Source organism: Leuciscus leuciscus, assembly GCF_965113295.1.
Source record: "Leuciscus leuciscus genome assembly, chromosome: 12".
In the NCBI taxonomy this organism is placed as follows: Eukaryota; Metazoa; Chordata; class Actinopteri; order Cypriniformes; family Leuciscidae; genus Leuciscus; species Leuciscus leuciscus.
The window spans coordinates 17,128,843-17,148,385 of NC_138736.1; positions in this window are offsets into that span (position 1 = coordinate 17,128,843).

Below are 19,543 nucleotides of genomic sequence, written 5' to 3' on the forward strand. Positions count from 1 at the left end.
TAAAGGTGCAGAGAGGAATACGGTTATTGTAATGAAGCAGAGCTCAGGGATGTGCTTTGTTATATGTGCAAGAATTATGGATGTTTAATGTAAAACTGCTGTAACCACTCAACCATACAACCTTAAAAGCAAGGTCTGTTTCAGTGATGATGGATGAAAGCATTGTAACTGTTTTCATAAGTGTGAATATGGTGCTTGTACTGATATTACTTAGACATTATATTTCTCTTCTACCCAAGTTTAAGAAATGAATTCAGCTTGAACTACTTATTGTACAGACATTAAATCTTTATACTTTTCAACTAATTTAAGATTTAAGTTTTTCATTGTTCATTGTTCATCCCTTTCATTGTTACTCATTGAAAATCTAGCAAACGGTAATGTCACTGTAGCATTTGCATACCAAATTATGATTGGTCTTTTTGTTGCCACATCATTTTACTGTCTTCACTGCATATATCTATCAACGTTTATCTCCCTATTTATCCTACAGTGGATATAAAAGGTGTATACACCATTATAACAGCTGGTATTTGGTGATGTAAAAAATGAAATAAAGAGCTTATACACTTTAGTTAATTAACAAATATAACCTATGCAGTCCCTTTAAAAACAAGTGACACATTTCAGAGAGAAAAATAAACAAAATAAATAATAACTTGGAATAACTAACTGCATGAGTGTGCACGCTCCTGAACTAATACTTATTTGAAGCCCCCTTTTAATTTGATTTCAGCACTCATTCTGGATAGGAGTCTACCAGCATGGCACATCTTGACTTCAGGATATTTCCCCACTCTTCTTTGCAAAAATGTTCCAAATCTGCTTAATTGCAAGGACATCTCCTTGCACTGCTGTCTTCAGGTGTCCTTATAGATTTTCTATAGGATTCAGGTTTGGGCTGGACCATTTCAAAACATTATTCTTTATTTGGTGAAGCCATTCTTTTGTTGATTTCACGAGTTCACACTTACATACAATTAGAGGGAGTAAAGTTTAATGCGTATTTGGCGTGCTGTCCGGGGTGAGGGCTCCGAGCTCGGAGTTCGGAGTTCGGCCCGAACCCAGAGTGCCTTAACCTTAAAGAAATGCCACAATCAAGACCTATATGAGTCTTTCCTTGCCAATAATGATTGGATAACACACATACGTCTCCTTCAAATAATAATAATGGCCAGTGCAGTGGCATAAGCCTACCAATGCCCGTTGCCATGATTTTTGGAATGACTTATCGCAAGAGGAAAAAATGAAGTTTTAGTTGCATAACATCGGTTAATGGAAATGCCTTCAGTGAGGCTGTGAAGAGGCCTACAACAGCATTAATAGAATTGCAGCTCTGTCTGGCAGGTTGCTTTTTCCAGTATTGTTTATCTTTCTGGTCTATGGGGCAGGGTGGAAAAACGCAAGACTTTTCAGACAAAAAAACAAAACAAAAACATCCAAGCTCGCCTAAATGACCACGATGTAACTTTTTGGACAAAATAATAAAAGGTATGTTTGGCACGAAAACAGCACAGCACAGCAGAATAACACTATAACCACAGTGAAGCATGGTGGTGGCAGCATCTTGTTCTTCTGAGGCTGCTTTTCTTTAGCTGGAATCATGAATAGCTGTACCTGTCGATTTTGCCACATAACCTTATGGCGTCTGCTTGAAAGCTGAAAATTACTAAAACTTTCACCTTTCAGCTTGAGAAGGATCCAAAACACATCTAAATCAACAAAAGATAATTTAAAAAAATAATCTGTGAGGGGGACTTGAAGGGGGCCGTGCACATGAGATGCCCTCACAATTCAACAGATATGGAATGTTTTTGCAAATAAGAGTCATTCCAAAGTCAAGATGCCAAGCTGATTCACACTGACTGAGTGCTTTAATAAAATCAAAGGGTGCTTCAACTAAGTATTATTTCAGGGTGTCCATTCTTGTGCAGTTTGTAATTCCAAGTTTTTATAATTTTTTCTCTAAAATATGCCAATCTGGTTTTCAGCGACAAGTTCTGATATGGTTTATCTTTATTTTTATGTTTTTTATTTTTATTTTTTACATCACAAAAAACAGCAAACCTGTGTAGACATTTTATATCCACAGACTCTTTTTTTGTTTTTACAACCTTTCCATCATGTTACTTTTTTATTTTGCTGCCTTTTCCATCAGGAAATGCAAAGTAGGTCTATATCTGGCTTTTATTGATAAGGACAATGGAAGAGGTACTTACACAAGTTTCTATCAGAGCATGTACTGGTCCTGGACTACCCCGGCACTGCACATTTTTTATTTCTCCTTTTGATTTTACTGCTGATTCCTCCAGGAGATTCCTCCAGGACCAGGTTTGAGTACCACTGTACTAGACTACAGCTTTGGCTTAGAGTTGTCTTAAAATTTTTAGTCCCACTCTATTTTAGTTTTGCCAGCAATAATGATTCCTCATAAAATGTAGTTCCTGTAGATATACTGGCCATGTTCCGTTCTTTTGTTATTTCTGAAGGAACGCACACTAATTGACATGACATTTCAAGCAATGTGACATGCAATACTTTATCTAAAACAATTGTAAATGTTTTATTATTAATAATTGTGTTGTTGTTGTTGTTGTTGTTGTTGTTGTTGTATAATTGACACTTTGTTAAGCTCAGCCAAACAGACACAAGATTTCTGTGAACAGCACAAATTTCATATGATCTTTTAGTACCATATGTTAAAAAACGATATAGGCTTCAATGAAGTGTGACATTGCAATGCATTTTTATCTGTTCCTTTCTTGAAGCAATTTCTAAATTAAGCAAGTAACATGATAAAAAACTGAAATCAGAAACACTTTTCTTGGTTGAGAGAAAAGCCTCATTTGATAATGCTTTTAACATTAGTCTAAGTGAACTGTTCCTAATGTTTCTACAACACATTCACTATGGTACTGTGTGCTCTTTTGTTATTATCAACACTATAATGACCTGAATCAAGAATTATTATATGAATTATAATTGATATGAATTATTATTTATTTGTTTTACCTTTATTTTCCACATTCATTTGGGAATTGGTGCTGACACAGTTTAATCCATAGCACTTCCCACAAGACAGAAAATACCACTTGCATCCTTAAAATTTCATAAAATGTCATCTTCACTGTAAAATAAATAAAAATAAAATACTTATTGTTTGAAACTGTAAATATTATAAAACATTATTAGAGTACTTTTTTACAAGAAAATGTCAGCCTTTCTAAATTAAAATGTCACATTTAATACAATAGGTTACTTGCTGTTTCTTTGTGATATTTGTAATATTTACTTGTAGTTTCTGAGTGAAAATTGTAAATCGTACACACACGCGCGCACACACACACACACACACACACACACACACACACACACACACACACACACACACACACACACACACACACACACACACACACACACACACACACACACACACACACACACACACACACACACACATATATATATATATACACTTGTGTGTGTCTGATGATTTGGCTGAATACAACAACCCTGGTTTGTCAACTATACCCCAACTTCATAAGTAACAACCCACTTTGTATATAACTGCAAAACTGATAAACGTAAAACATGAGAAGAAGAAAAAAATCTTGGTGAATTTGGTTCAGTAAGTTTCTGTGATGGAAGAGGAAGGAATAGGGGAGATAATTCCCCTGCTGTAATTATCCTCAGCAGTGTTTGCCAGGGGCCAACTTTTCCCCCCCTTATTAGGTTTTATGGCTCCTTCCGGGCAGGTATGCAGTCTCTCGTGATCTCTTCTCATTTAATTGGTCATTTACAAGATGGCTTCTACAATTCTAACAGCTTGTAAAGCTAGCAGGCAAGACCCAAGCCTTTTTTGCCAAAAATTAAATGAGGAAGAGTTGTATGTACCGTAGGTGGAGAGGGGGCAGAGCAGAGAACTAACGCGTAAACAGTTTTGTGTGTGTGAATTTGAATATGATGTTTCTAACAATGGCTAGGCGTTACATACAGGCACAGAACAAATGTGTCATCTGGTTGAAATTTTTCTATAGAGCTTCTTGGTATATATGCACAAATCAGAGGGCAGGACTGATTTATGATATTTACATGTGAGGGCAACAGAAACACAGAGCAATGTGAAAAATTCAGAGCATGTTCCAAATAAGTTAAGACCACGATGAACAGTGTGATTATTTGGCAAAATTTAGTTGTTTGTGGCTACTGAACAACTTGTGCTATTTTAATGTTAAGTTAATGTGTCACAAGCTAATGTGACTCACTTACCCAATCAAAAATTACAGTCAGAACTATATGTTTTATAATATTAGTTTTAAACTGTTGTATATGTTTAAAAATTGTATATGCACTGAAGACAGATGTGTAATTCATTTGTTATGAATACATCTAAGTTTAGGTTTGTTTCTAGCAAGTTCCACATAAAAAAAAGAAAGAAAATCAAATACATTTAATTTTTGAAGTATTTCATTTCATTTTTAAGGGATAGTTAACACAAAAATTTAAATATTTTGTCATCGCTTAGGCTGTACACCCTCAAGTTGTTCTAAACGTATGAGTTTCTTTTTTCTGCTGAACACAAAAGAAGATATTTTAAAGAATGTTGGTAATCAAACAGTTGACAGTAGCCATTGACTTCCATAGTAAAAAATACTACTATGAAAGTCAATGGCTACCGTCATCTGTCTGGTTACCAGCATTCTATAAAATATCTTCTTTTGTGTTCAACAGAAAAAAGAAACTCAGGCTTGGAACAACATGATGGTGAGTAAATGATGACAACATTTTCATTTTTGGTTGAACTATCCTTTTAATTTAATTTCAAGTATTTCATTATTTTTATTAAAAATTTTAATTTCTAGATAATTATATACTATTATATTATAAACCCATTTTTTAATGACTTTGTTATTTAAACGTTGTAAACTGGTATATATGATTTTGGCGTTACCACCCTCACCTAGTCGTCTTGCTTTTATTCATTGTCAGCATGAATAAATACGTAGCCATTAAATTTTGCAGAGTTGATGAGTTTTATGGCAGTCCTGGACCATGGTCTTCATCTTAGACAAATTGGCACGGCATTGCAGCTTGTGCTTTACCAGATATATTATCCTCTGGCACACGGTTATTAGCCGCCATCAGCATCTGCAGTGCATTAAAAAAGTTTAGTAAAAGCTTGCACAGAATCAAAGGTCCTCTCTGCACCTTTAACATGTGACAGAAGTCTGTTAAAAACATCACCTCTTTGCGCTAAACACAGCCAGATGCAGAGTTTGGGAAAAAATTGTGAGCCATAATACAGCCTGTTTACCCTATGCAGAGAACTGCTTGTCACAGAAGTATTAAAGTGGATTAAAGTTTTGAACAATACATCATGTAACTCAAAACTTTGTGTTAGAGCATGTTGTTTCAGTTTGTTAATATGTGTGTGTTCAGGATGTTAGCAGGAGGGTTGTATAAACGGCCTGGATGTAATTGTTTTTTACTGCGGCGTGTCCCGAGGCACAGTCTCGTTGGCTTGTGTGCGGGCAGTCAATGGGATCCAGGTGTGACAACACACTCCCACGGCAATTCATAACTATTTTATGTTTTGGCTCATTGGTTGCTAATTCGTATGATCTCATTTGTATGTTTTTGTACGATCTGCTTACACCCCAGTGACGGCTAGGTTTAGATGTGGATCATCTTGCTTACATTTTTCTAAAAATAGTGTGTTTTCATCTTACCAATTCATACGAAATATCCATCTTGTGAAATGGTTACGTATGCCGCAAGTCAACTAGAAAAAAGACACTGCTTACATTCCTCGCTAATGGGACGCTACAGTGATCGTACACTTTATCATCGTTCTGGAAGTATTTTTCATATTCATTTTCCCCAGTTACATGTGAACACATTCTAACAAACAAACTAGCTCTGAGAGTAATCACAACCTCATAACATTGAATTAAAAAACTTGTAAAACAGGACTATGTAATTAGTTTAACCTTTAAATGTATGAATGTTTCGCCAATCATTATTACATATTCGTTACTTTAGCGACCTGGATCTATACCTGTCGTGATAATATAAAACTATCCTGATTTTAGAGTAACAATTACAGAAGAATAAAATAAATAAATTTTTTTACTTTATGGAGCTTGGAAGGTTTCAGTTTGAGAAGATGTTTTATAACATCATCACTGTCCTCGTCAGAGCCCTTTTCCCATTACATTCAGCATCTGGCTCATATTCACCATCTCAAACATATTGTCAAAACTATAATTTTCAACATCTTCAAAATTAATATTTTTATCGCTGACAGCCTCTTCACCAGATCCACCATTAAGTGACTGTGACACTAATGTTTGATTGCGTTCAGTACTTGTTCTGCAATACATTGCTGAGCCATTTCAAGTTTCGCTGATGATACTTCCTATTCTTTTGTTTTGTGCCTGCGGTAACTATGGCTACGTTCACACTGCAGGCTGAAACGACCCAATTCCGATTTTTTTGCCCCTATGCGACCTGTATCTGATCTTTTCATGACAGTCTGAACGACACAGATCCGATCTTTTCAAATGCGACCCAGGCCACTTGGGTATGTGGTCCCAAATCCGATACATATCCGATCTTTTCAAATGCGACTTCAGTCTGAACGGCCAGGTCGCATTTATCCGACCCGCACGTCATTGATACGCGAAAAACGTCATAATCCTGCGTTGAAGTAGTCGTCGGTTTGAAAACGGACTGCATATTCGTCGAGCTGAGGTAAATCTGCCGAACGGGTCGACCTCGACGAGCCCGTTAATAAAAAAAATAAATAAAAAAAAAGCCCACGGCCATTATATATACGTTATGTTAACTTAATTTGTGCTGAATCTGATATTAGATATGTCAGCGGCTGCTGTCTGGCTCTTGTGTAACGGTCGCTGTGTGTGTGTGTGTGTGTGTGTGTGTGTGTGTGTGTGTGTGTGTGTGTGTGTGTGTGTGTGTGTGTGTGTGTGTGTGTGAGAGAATCACAGTTAAAGTTTAGCTACTTCCGCAAACAAAAAGTGACGTCGTTGACCGTTGAGTACTCTTCTGCGCATGCGAGTCACTTCTGGGTCATTTCACGTTCACACAGGAGATCACAAAAGGTCGCATTTAATTGGAAATGTGAACGGCCTTGCAAAAAAATCTAATTTTTTCAAAAAATCGGAATTGAGCATTAAGCCCTGCAGTGTGAACGTAGCCTATGAGTGAAACGTCACTTCAACATTGTCTATCAGACATTGTGAATTGCACTTAGTCAGTCATCAAAGATTAAATTATTGTTGTGCAGAAAATATAAACTTACACTGTCACACACCACGGGTCGTTAGCAACCCTATACAATTTGTACAAAAAATGAATGGGAAAACAGGATTTTTCGGATAATATTATAATTTTTACTTGTTATATTGTTTATAATGAATTGATTGAGGAATATTAAGAAGGTTGATGCCTAACTTTAAAAATGAATGAGGAAAGTAGTGAATGACGTTCCACATCACTAAAGACCTGAGGTATGCGTTTAAGAGGGAATGAACTACTCATCCCATGAAGCATATGACCATGAATCAAAAATTACAGCACAATATAAAACTTTTGACTTGTAGTAATTTATTATTAGTATAAAATGCAATATATTTTGTATTAATTTATCAGATATACTGTATACAAATATGACTATATATCTTTTCCATGGCCTCTGCTAAAATATCCAGCATTGCAGGTCTCCAGCATAAGTTTTGTTTTGCACGCTGGGACCAGTATGGGATACTACTGGTTGCTGGTTTGCTTGATCCGAGCATGATATGTTATATTTTGAGTGCTGGTATCATCCCAGCAAGACCATTACAAAAGTAATATGTGTTATATCACATTTCTATAGTGTGTGCTCATAGTTAAATAAAGACCAAGACAATTTTCCAATTAATAAAAAAAAAAATAATAATAATAAAGAAAATGCATGTTGCAGGTTACATGTTTACTTGTACACAGCAAAATCCTCAGTGTTAAACGAACACTGCTCAGTTTTCATATGGCCCCAGTCTATAGAGAGTAAACAATGAATCAGATTTGCAGTTAGTGAAAAAGTTGATTCAGATTTTTTATTTTTTTATTTTATGGTTGGCCATTAATGATGACACATGTGGTTAAGAAGCAGAATCACTGAAGATAAGAGAAACAACAAGAACAGAGCCGATCAGAAACGCAACTACAACTGACTCACAGTCACACAGCCTTATTAAATAAACTGCAAATAAATCAATATCTCACCAGAGGAAAATTAATTGTTAAATTAATTCTTTCAGCAATTTGTTGACAGTGCATGCTATCATTGTTGTCTATTTCATGCTCCCGACTGCAATGACAACTCTTACTGTGTGCACTTTTTGGAATCAGTAAATTACAGCATTTTGACAAGTCAGTTGCCAAATGTGCATGAAAGTTCTTTCATGCACATCTTTCTTCGGACTCTGTTCTTATCATTCTCGGAGACTTTAATCAGGCAAAACTCACACGTGAGCTGCCTAAATTCAAACAGCACATTACATGCCCCACCAGAGACAATAATATTTTGGACCATTGCTACACCACAACAAAGGATGCATATCGCTCCGTCGCCAGAGCAGCTCTAGGACTTTCCGATCACTGCCTGGTTCATCTTCTACCAACTTACAGGCAAAAACTTAAAACTGCTAAGCCAGTAATAAGGACTGTAAAGAGATGGACCAACGACACAGAGCAGGTCTTACAAGCCTGTTTTGAATGCACTGACTGGAGTGTTTTTGAAGCTGCTGCCAGCGATCTGGACGAGCTCACAGAGACTGTAACATCATACATCAGTTTCTGTGAGGATTTATGCATCCCTACCAGGACTTACTTATCATTCAACAATGATAAACCATGGTTCACACCAAAACTCAGACAGCTTCGTCAGGTCAAAGAAGATGCCTACAGGAGTGGGGATAGGATCTTGTATAATCAGGCCAGGAACACATTGACAAAGGAGATTGAAGTGGCTAAGAAGAGCTATGCCAAAAAGCTGGAAAACCAGTTTTCCTCCAACGACCCTGCATCAGTGTGGAAAGGCCTGAAAGACATTACCAACTACAAGACACCATCCCCCAGCATCGACAGCAACAAGCATCTTGCGAACGAGCTGAATGTCTTTTACTGTAGATTTGAGACCCCCGATCAGACACCCCATACCCGCCCTGACCATCTCTCTACACAGCCATCAACACCTCCAGCCATCCCCCTCCCCTCCCTCCCTGCACTTCAGATCAGTGAGGATAATGTGCGTCAGATCTTCAGGAAACAGAAGAGAAGGAAAGCACCAGGCCCAGACGGTGTTTCACCAGCCTGTCTGAAAACCTGCGCTGACCAGCTGGCCTCTATCTTCTCACTGATCTTCAACAGATCACTGGAGCAGTGCAAAGTCCCTTTCTGCTTTAAACGCTCCACCATCATCCCAATCCCGAAGAAACCAAAGATCACAGGACTCAATGACTACAGACCTGTTGCCTTAACATCTGTGGCCATGAAGTCATTCGAAAGACTGGTGTTAGCATATCTGAAGGACATCACTGGACCCTTGCTGGACCCCCTGCAGTTTGCCTACAGAGCAAACCGGTCTGTGGATGATGTGGTCAATATGGGACTGCATTACACCCTACAACATCTGGACAAACCAGGGACCTATGCAAGGATTCTGTTCGTGGACTTTAGTTCTGCCTTCAACACCATCGTCCCATCACTGCTCCAGACCAAACTGACCCAGCTCTCTGTCCCTAGCTCCGTCTGTCAATGGATCACCAGCTTTCTGACAGACAGACAACAGCTAGTCAGAATGGGCAAAATCACGTCCGACAGCCGCACCATCAGCACCGGTGCTCCACAGGGATGTGTTCTCTCACCACTGCTCTTCTCCCTGTACACAAATGACTGCACCTCTAAAGACACCTCTGTCAAGCTCCTGAAGTTTGCAGACGACACTACTGTTATCGGACTCATCCGGAACGGTGACGAGTCTGCGTACAGACAGGAGGTGGAGCAGCTGGCTCTTTGGTGCAGTTATAACAACCTGGAGCTGAACACGCTCAAAACAGTGGAGATGATCGTGGACTTCAGGAGAAACCCCCCTGCACTCCCTTCACTCACCATCATGGACAGCACTGTGACTGCAGTAGAGTCATTCAGGTTCCTGGGCACCACCATCTCTCAGGATCTGAAGTGGGACACTCACATAGACTCTATTGTGAAGAAAGCCCAACAGAGACTGTACTTCCTGCGTCAGCTGAGGAAATTCAACCTGCCACAGGAGCTGCTCGTACAGTTCTACTCAGCTGTCATCCAGTCCATCCTCTGCACTTCCATCACCGTCTGGTTCGGCTCTGCTACCAAAACCGACCTCCGTAGACTACAGCGGATAGTTCGGACTGCTGAGCGAATCACTGGCACTACCCTTCCCACACTCAAAGTACTGCACTCATCCAGAGTGAGTAAAAGGGCTCGCAAAATCACTCTGGACCCGTCACACCCAGCACACTCTCTGTTTGAACTGTTACCGTCTGGTCGACGCTACAGAGCACCGAGCACAAAAACAACCAGACACAGGAAAAGTTTCTTTCCCCAGGCCATCTACCTCATGAACACTTAAATGTTCCCCTACTGTGGAACAAACATGTGCAATACTTCCCTCAGACATTTCATTATAGCACCTTATAACTTTATATATATTTATAATTTATAATCTTTTTATTTTATTTTTTCTATTTTTTTATTTTATTTTTTATTTATACCTGTTACTTGTCACTTGTCTTGTCACTTTGTATTGTATGTGTACTGGAAGCTACTGTCACCAAGACAAATTCCTCGTATGCGCAAGCATACTTGGCAATAAAGCTCTTTCTGATTCTGATTCTGATTCTGATTCTGAAAGTCTTTAAAAACAATTTTGAACTTTCATAATCAAGTTGTTATTAACTGTACCATTGAAAAAGCTCTTCTCATAACCCCTGTTATTGAACAAACTTGCATTTTTATTTTTTATACATATATCTCTAAATGCTTTTGTTTTGCAGTGTGCACAAGCTCGTTTTTAACTGATCTGTGAACAGATCCTTTCAAACTGGACACAAATAATTTGATCCTTTGAAACCTTTTTGTCTTTGTTATTCAGATGACACTGATTAATAATATAATCATAGCTAAAACAAATAAAATGTTCCCCACAAGCTCCATTTTGCTTAAGAACACCAGCTAGACCAGTGCTGCGTTCCAGTCCACTTTTAGACACACACTTGCGAACTTCCCTAAGCACTTCCCCTTGGGGGAATCCCTGCCGCCATTTTGAAGTGCGTTCCACTTCGTGAAGTGGACGAGGGAAGTTTATATGGACAGACCCTCGTTCCCTCGATTTTGACAGAGGGAGCGAGTCTGCTTCAAATGTACACTTCAGGCACCTATATGTCCCACAATGCAGTGCGATTGTGACGTCACCACATATCTCGTCTAATCACCACCACACAGACAACTCTATGATATATTAATTATAATGTTTTAAATTTAAAACAACCCAAACACACCTATAAACATTTGGATGCTGCATTAAACAAATTATTACAGGGAAAAAAATTTAAATAATAAATCAACTCCACAGCTGATTCCAAGTGATCAAGGGCTTAGGACGTTCCAGTTCAGCCCATTGCAGTTTCCGCCAGTAGTGGACACTCGCAATGACGTACATCCGAGTGAACGAGACGAAGGGAAGTTAGCGAGTGAAGGGCATGACAATTTTGGACTGGAACGCAGCACAGCACTAACCAACATAAAACCAGCCTGGACCAGATTTTTCAGTCATGGGTAACATCACCCTCTCTGTTTGTGCTATCCTGGGAATTGTGCTATCAAACATGACTTTATTTTTTTAAATGAAGGACAAATCCCACTGACTTGTGGCTTTTGCAGACGCACACATCATCTCTTTAAATCTTTGAGCTCAGGTCTCTCTCATGTCTGTGTTAAAAGGCTCATATCTCTGTATAGAAAATGAATGAGATTTTTACTTCCAGAAACCTACTCTGGCACTCTATACCCATGAGATTACTTCTATAAAGGAGTTCTGAGCACACATCTCCAAATCTATGCAAATCTGACAGAAGAGAGAACAAAAATAAATAAATAAATGTAAATTAAAAAAAATAAAAATAAAAGATAAATAAAGGAGAAAGTATTTGATGGAACTTCAGGAGAACGATGCTTCATGTTTCTTATAGAGAGTCCCACAGGTCTGTTGACACTCCTCAATTAATCACCGTTCACATGATGAGCATATCTGAACTTTAAGTGAGAAGGATGTTTATCAATATTCTAACAATACAGAATGATGACCTGAAATATTATCAGGTAAATGAGGGGAACGTTCTTATTTGAATTTGAGAGCATGTAACAACATAAAATACATTAGATAAGGTATGTTTTGCATTGCATTTGCATGTAACATTATTTTCACATCACAATAAAGAAAAAATCTTAAATTTTGATCCTTGTTACTATACAACAACGACTTTTTTTTAGCAACATTTTTATTTTATTGTTGGTTTGAACCAACACTGTATGGATGTTCTGCAGAAGAAAGTCATACAGGTTTGGGATGGAATGACATGAGGGTGAGTGAATGATGACAGGATTTTCATTTTTTTGTGAAATACCTTTAAGGAATCAAGTTTAAATAAAATTAAGTTGTGACAAGTTCCATTGAAGTTCCATTGGTTCCATTGACAAGTTACATTGAATTATGCATATTATGTTCATTTTAAGCCCTTTTTTTTAATACCTTTATTAAATATATCTTTTTCATAAGGGCTGGGTCTCAACATAGCTGTAAACCAGGCTTTACTGGAGTTTACTGGTTAGACCTTTTTATCTGCATAATGTACTGTTTTGCATCATTACATGTTGAGCCTCAAGCATCAGGATGCTATTAAATAAACATAAAAGACATTTGAACATCCTTTTTACTTTATCCAGAGGGAAACGTTGACATAACCAGCGAAGTGGAGCTTTATTTTAATTTTAACATTAAATTTGATCTTTTTACATAATTATACATGAATAAATTAATTATGAACTCAATTACTTTCAAGAATAATATGAAATCATGTCTTTGCATGTACATTTTTTTAAATTACAGTTAATAAACAAAACTGAAAACATGTTTATCATAGAAGCCTATTCATTTTTCTGTCTGAACTGCATTTATAATGATTAATGACTTAATATTCAGATCCACACCAATATATAAATATATATATATATATATATATATATATATATATATATATATATATATATATATATATATATCCAGAACTGTCTGAGCCAGAATTTTTTCACTCCTCATTTATCTCCCAGCAGACAGCTCAGATCTTCACTTCCAATAGACTGCTATAGTTATTTTAAGTTATCTCTCAAGTCTCCATCGATCATTTGGAGAGAGCTGTTTGGCAACGTACACCTTTCATGTTTCATGAGTTCCCTTTGAGACAGCAGGGGTGAAGAAAGAGAAGGAGTCTCTTTGTATCTGAGCTGAGGATTTGGTTACAGATATCAGAATCTGCCAAACCTGATTGTAACCCGATTAGTAACCCGTGTGACCCCGCCTCTTACTGGATTTACAACAATCTGTTGTGGACTGTCCATTGCTGAGTTGATTTCTAAACCTATAATCAGAAATGTGCAGAGTGTTCCTCAGGGGCAGGGGCTCAAATGTAAAAAAGGGCCATATATATTTTGATCAAATATGTGCAGGCTTGATGAGCAAAAGAGTCTTTTTTCATAACATTAAACATAGTAATGTGTCCAAACTTTTGACCGGTACTTCATATAATAGGCCTGTCGCCTAATGCACCATGGGCATCATTTAACCAACTATGATAATTTGATCAAATGGTAAACGGTGTGTCAATAAATATAGACTACAAGTGTTTTGTAGTCAATTAACATCCATTGTTTCAACGACGCAGATTCAGATCGTTTCATAAATGTGAATTTGTCTGTCAATGTAATTTTCAACCGATTTATGAATGACCGGAAAATTACCACTCCGCTTCATATTGTGCAATACAATTTGAACTTGTTGTGCCCAGATGACGATTAGTCGGCATCAGTGATGACGATTAGCATGCATCAGTGAATTATTAAATATTTTAAAATATGTAATATGTTGATTTTTAATTGAATCAACACACTACCTTATTATTGAAAAAAAAAGTTGGTTTATTTTTTCCTGCTGTCAAGCCATAGGTATTCACTGAAAGAACCATATTTGACTCGAGAGCACAGTTTCCCGAGCAGGCTGTGGAATATGTTTACAATAGTGCTTTTTTGTTTTAAAAATCATAACTTTTGCTACGGTTAGGCCTGCCGTCCACACTACTCCGGAGTTTTCGACCTTTTTTTCGAGACTTTTGAAAATACTGCAGACCCCATCAGTAAAGTCCGAAACAAGAGTCAAGTCAAGTCATAGCAACGCATTATGGGCTACTTTAGTTTTGTACACATTGTCATGTTGATTATTATCAAATGCATTTTGTTTTATTGGCCACAATATTATCATTGATATTTGTTTGAGAGGTGCACTTTTGATTAATTTTGAAAAAGGGCAGGGGCTCGAGCCCCCAAAGCCTTTCTTATAGCAAATCTTTCTGCTATAAAGCTTCAAATGGAGACATGAAAACTTTCATTAGTCACAGTTAACATGATTTCCACACTCATTTGTGGATCTTATGAGACTAGTCCCATTCTAGCATTAAGTTAACTGTTATCACGTTTTTTTTTTTTTTTACTGTGTGTATGAATTGTGTAAAGTGTAATAAAATCAATCAATTAATCCATCCATCCATCAATCAAATCAATCAGGCATTGGTTCTTGAGTGTCAAAACCAATTTGAGGGCTGAAGAAGAGAACCCTTTCAGCTTAACTTAAACTTGACTTAAATTTTCCTAAAATGCATTAGTTGTTATGACAATAGAAATAAATGAGACTGAGAAGCAGCTCACCATGTTTACATTTTCTCTTCATTTAATCTCAATGCTGTCTATATTTGAGATACATTCTACATGTGATTGTTCTTTTTTTTAATCTGAGGTCAGTGTGTTCACTTTGCACGAAGGCTTATAATCTCACATTTTGAGTTATGCTTAGAATGATTCTGCTCTAGAAATCTGTCATGCTAGGATTTTAAGGATTTGTCCAATGCTTATGTAACATGGCATGCTGAAGTGTGTTTAGTGAGTGTGTTTTAGCTGGCACATGGTTTCTTGTGTCATGAACTCAAATGTCACATTAATAGTGTATGAGAACATAGGGATGTGGAGTAAATAAAATGTATCTGTGTGTTTTGATGTGAAAGTAGCAAAACAGGTCTATATATGGTTTATGTGTTTATAATCAAGAAGAGTGTGTTTGTGTGCTGCAGTCATTGTCCATGTGTTGTCACTGTTTTGCTTGATGTTTGTGTTTGTGTGCTGTTCTTTGTCTCAAAATTCTCCGCAAATTAGCTACATGTGAAAAACTTTAGTCCGGCTGATGTCCTGATGCCCTTAATGAAGTAAACAATGTTTAAAAAATGCAAAACGTTTCCATTTATGGTTAGGTTAATGCTATAGTTATGATTTGTTTGTTTGTTTTGTCTTTCTTTTCAACAAAGAATTCTGAAAAAAAGTACCGCAGTTTGCACCAAAAAAAATTAATCAGCACAATTTTATTTACATTGATAAGAATAATAAATGTTTCTTGTGCAGCAAATCAGCATATTCTAATCATTTCTGACTGCTGAAAATCCTGCCTCAGCATCACAGGAATAAATTAAATTTGAAAAAGTTTTTTACTGTAATACTATTTCACAATATTACTGTTTTTACTATTTGATCAAATAAATGTTGCCTTATTGAGCATCAGAGACGTCTTTCAAAAACAGTACAAACTATATACTGAGCTGACATAGAAAAACTAACTCAGCCAAAGATGTGATTGGGGTGAGAAAATCTGTTTGACTGACCAGTGGAAGACAAAGGAGGGAGTGTTCAATAAACCTCTTGGAAATCAGTATTATTATTACTAACTTCAGCTTACGTAAACTTGTGAGTGTGTCTGTATAATTGAGAATTGGTTGTGTTATTCTGCTCACATTGCTCACACACTCTCTGGCCATTTTTGAATTAGTATGATATTGTTCAGTGTGTGGGTCATGTCTTGCCTACATTGTGGAGACCAAACTCCCCATTACGTGTGAGTGTGGTAGGTTCAGGTATTCTATGTCATCGGTTCCCAACAGGGGGGTCGCGGCCCACAAGGGGGCCTCAGCGAGCTCTGTGGGGGGTGGCGTCATATTTTGAAAAGTTTTGAGCAATCAGCATTAAATAAAATCATTAACTTTTTTCTGTTAAAAATTTACAAAATTTATATAATGAGCGAGTTCATCATGAATCCATTTTCCAATCCGTGTTTTTGTCTTATCCTGAACCACTATGGTACACCTATAATAAGTGATTACATTGGGACTATTTAACACTGGTTCGGATCGCTGCCACTGCGGTACCTGCGGTACCTGCCCAGTACCTGCGTGACTCGTCATAGATCTACACAGAGAGAAGTAGTTCCGGCTACAATGATCTTCCGAAAGACGCATTATTCTGTTAATAAACGCAAGTTTACTATCGCTCGCTATAGCGCCAAAAGCGTAAAAAATAAAGCCTCACATTGATAAAGCCTCACAAATAACATGCAAGTATTGAGGCCCCAGACAGCAGTCATTTAGTAATAGCCTATATACTTTTTTTTTTTTTTTTTACCTACACACCAGTTTGAATATTTTTGTTATTGCATTTCAAATAGGGCCAATTTATAGGCTACTCCTAAGCCTACGTTTTTAAATTACAAAAGGCCTACTGATGTTTTTGTTATTGTATTTTCAATATTATAGGCTATTATTTGTGCATAAACATCTGGTTATAGTAAACATACCGTTTGTTTAAAAACAACATATTTTGTCATCCTTGCTGCAAGCTTACAAGAGCGATAATATCATTAAATGTGAAGGGGGGCCCTAAAATATTTTCTTGGGGAAAAGGGGGTCTCAGACAAAAAAAGGTTGGGAACCACTGTTCTATGTTATGGGGACAAAATGTCAATACCAGAAATCTTTGCCCCTGTGGGGGCATTGTTTGTTCCACATGAGGAAAACGGCTTATAAATCATACCAAATGATGCTTTCTGAAAATGTAAAAATGCATAAAGTTGTGGGAAGTGGGTAATGGATAGTGTTAGGGTAGGAGAAGGGGTAGGGTTAGGGGATAGAACATACAGTTTGTACAGTATTAAAACCATTACGGCAATGGTAAGTCCTCATAAGACATGAAACCCAAAATGTGTGTGTGCATGCGTGCGTGCGTGTATGTGTGTGTGTGTGGATGGATGGTGTAACAGTGCTGTAGGGGGTTTCTCTAGCTCAAAGGTTTGTTTATCATCTTTCAGTTCACAAAGCTGAAGAGAGAAGTTACTCTGTTATTCAAACGGAATAATCAAACCCTCTGCAGCTTGTTTTACTTCCTTACTAAGTTAGTTTATGCCTCTATAAGTCTATCCTTTTTTTTCTTTCTCTCTCTTTAGACAAATCAAACTTTGCAGTCTCATTTCCATATGCTCTTATATAAGATTATCAATTTTAAATGGAAAAATGAAGCAACTTAAAAGAGAATCTTTTTTCAAAATTTTCCTTTGCTATTCTCCATTTTCTCCATGATGCTGATATCATTCAGCAGACCACTGGACTCTAATAATGTGGATACAAAAAAGTATATTTAAAAAAACAAACATAACTTGTGTGTGTGCATTGTGAAGTGTGTTATGCTCTAGGCAATGTTCTTCTGGGAAACCTTGGGTCCTGGCATTCACGTGGATCTTTCCTTAACACGTACCATCTACCTAAAAATTGTTGCAGAAACACATACACCACCTTCATATCAATGGTGTTCCCTGAAGGCAGTGGCTTCTTTCAGTAGGATAATGCACGCAGCAGGAACATGACAAAAAGTTAAAAGGTGTTGAATTGGCCTCTAAATTCCCCAGATCTCAATCCAATTGAGCATCTATGGGATGTGCTGGACCAACAAATCCAATCCATGGAGGCCCTACCTCGCAACTTGCAAGACTCAAATGGCCTATTGCTAATAGCTTGGTGCCAGATACCAAAGGACACTTTCAGAGGTCTTGTGGAGTCCATGCCTCGACACATCAGAGCTGTTTTGGCAGCACAAGGTGGACCAACACGATATTAGGCAGGTAGTGTTAATGTTGGGGCTGATCAGTTTATGACTAAATCAGGGCTTGGCATTAACACCTGCCAACCAGCCAAATGCGGGTGGATTTCAGCAGTGACATGTAACACAGTCATTCCCACTAGCCACTTTGGCGGGTCAAATTTTATACTCAATTAAATAATTATGGACATCTGTCTGGATGCACTTAAATTCACAGTAATGATGCTTTACTGTTACATATCACACATGCTCACTTCAATAAGCCGACAGAATGAAGGTTAAGGTGTTTACATGCCAGGCGAAATCGGGGTATGGGGCAAAAATGTTTGTTGATTGGTTTATGCTTAAGCCGTTCATGACCGTACTCATAGAGATTTTTAGATGGGTGTGGAGGGTTTTTAGGTGGGGTAGAATCTCTGACCCTGTTTGTTCGCTGGCTTCCATGGTTGCAATACGCTGTTTTTTTTCCGCCAACTGGCAACCTGTGGTGGAGAAAATACTATAGACCTTATGCGCCAGAGAAATGAGGGCTCAACCATCTTTAGAATATTGTCTTTGAACTTCCGTTTTTGCGGTCGCTCTGTATATTTCTATGGCATTGCTGTCCAGGAGTAATTAGCTGTTGAAGTGGATGTATTTAATGTGAAGTTAACGAAAGTTATCATGAGGATTGTAATGTTTAAAGCAGATGTCTTAACAAATGTCAGTAGACCGGGAAGATTTTAAAACGAGCCATTCATTCATAAATACGCAAGATCGCTGTGAAAATACAGATCGGAAGACAAAAGACAACGAGCGCAGCGCTGAAAAGGGACGGGGCTACATAAGGTCTAGGGTAAACTGGCAATGTGCGGTATCACACAGACCAAAACAAAAACACACATTCCGACACGGAACACACATTTTCAAAATAAAAAAACTGGCTGTAGTTTTTCAGAGAAACAAGTATATGAACTCAGCATATTTACTAAATATCTGCAAACATATTATGTTATTTTTATGCTTTAGTACAGTCAAAAACTTACATACGGTACATTTAACAGGATAAGAATGTGCATGTAAACAAGTTCTATGCCTATGTAGAAAATGTCCTACACTTTAAAAATGAATACGCTATATCTACTCAATAAAATTGTGGCAACAGACTACAAGCAATATTATTAATTAAATGTAACAACTTAGAATTGAGTAATAATTAATCAAA